The sequence below is a fragment of the Numida meleagris genome, unplaced genomic scaffold (assembly GCF_002078875.1).
Source record: "Numida meleagris isolate 19003 breed g44 Domestic line unplaced genomic scaffold, NumMel1.0 unplaced_Scaffold392, whole genome shotgun sequence".
NCBI classification, from domain to species: domain Eukaryota; kingdom Metazoa; phylum Chordata; class Aves; order Galliformes; family Numididae; genus Numida; species Numida meleagris.
Window position 1 is genome coordinate 48597 of NW_018364614.1, and position 1901 is coordinate 50497.

Here is a 1901-nt window from a genome sequence, read left to right on the forward strand (position 1 = left end):
TACCCCAAAGGTGACCCCAAAGGGGATGACCCCAAAAGTGATGACCCCAAAGCTGACCCCAAAAGTCATCCCAAACATCACCCCAAAGGTGAGCATGGGGTGACCCCAAAAGAGGCCTCAAAAGTGACCCCAAAGGTGACCCCAAAAGAGATGACCCCAAAAGTCACCACAAAGGTGAGCACAGGGTGACCCCAAAAGTCACCCCAAAAGCCACCCCAAAGGTGACCCCAAAGGGGATGACACCAAAGCTGACCCCAAAAGTCATCCCGAACATCACCCCAAAGGTAAGCACAAAGTGATCCCAGAAGTGACCCCAGAGGTAATCCCAAAGGTGACCCCAAAACGGGGATGACCCCAAAGGTGACCCCAAAAGTGACCCCAAAAGACATCCCGAACATCACCCCAAAGGTGACCCCAAAAGTGACCCCAAAGGGGATCACTCCAAAAGTCACCCTAAACATCACCCCAAAGGTAAGCACAAGGTGACCCCAAAGGGGATGACCCCAAAGAGGATGACCCCAAAAGTCACCCCGAACATCACCCCAAGGGTGAGCACAGGGTGACCCCAAAGGTGACCCCAAAAGTGACCCCCAAGGCGTTCCCAAAGCTGACCCCAAAAGTCACCCCGAACATCACCCCAAAGGTGACCCCAAAGGGAATGACCCCAAAAGTGATGACCCCAAAAATGACCCCAAAGGAGAAGACCTCAAAGGGGATGGCCCCAAAAGTCACCTCAAATATCACCACAAAGGTGAGCACAGGGTGACCCCAAAAGGGACCCCAAAAAAGGGGATGACTCCGAAGCTGACCCCAAAATTGATCCTGAACATTACCCCAAAGGTGACCCCAAAAGTGATCCCAAAGGTGACCCCAAAGGGGATGACCCCAAAGCTGACCCCAAAAGTCATCCCGAACATCACCCCAAAGGTGAGCACGGGGTGACCACAAAGGTGACCCCAAAAGTCACCCCAAAGGGGATGACCGCAAGTCATTCCGAACATCACCCCGAAGGTGAGCACAGTGACCCCAAAAGTGGCCCCACAAGTGACCCCAAAGGGGATGACCCCGAACATGACCCCGAAGGTGACCCCAAAAGGGATGATCCCAAAAGGGATGACCCCAAAAGTCACCCCGAACATCACCCCGAAGGTGAGCACAGGGTGACCCCAAAAGTCACCCCAAAGGGGATGACCCCAAAGAGGATGACCCCAAAAGTCACCTCAAAGGTGAGCACAGAGTGACCCCAAAGGTGACCCCAAAAGGGATGACCCCAAAAGTGACCCCAAAGGGGATGATCCCAAAAGGGAAGACCCCAAAAGTGACCCCAAAAGTGACCCCAAAGGGGATGACCCCAAAAGGGATGACCCCAAAAGTCATCCCAAACATCAACCCAAAGGTGAGCACAAGGTGACCCCAAAAGTGACCCCAAAAGTGACCCCAAAGGGGATGACCCCGAAGATGACCCCGAAGATGACCCCAAAGGGGATGACCCCAAAAGTGACCCCAAACATCACTCCAAAGGTGACCCCCAAGGTGACCCCAAAAAGGGGATGACCCCAAAGGTGACCCCAAAGGGGACCCAAAAAGAGACTCCAAGGGGAATGACCCCAAAGGGGATGACCCCAAAAGTCACCCCAAAAGGGGATGATCCAAAAGCTGACCCCAAAAGTCACGCTGAACATCACCCCGAAGGTGAGCACAGGGTGACCCCAAAAGTCACCCCAAAAGCCACCCCAAAAGGGATGACCCCAAAAGTGACCCCCAAAGGGGATGAACCCAAAAGTCACCCCAAAACGGATGACCCCAAAGGTCACCCCAAACATCACCCCGAAGGTGAGCACAGGGTGACCCCAAAAGGGACCCCAAAAAGGGGATGACTCCGAAGCTGACCCCAAAATTGA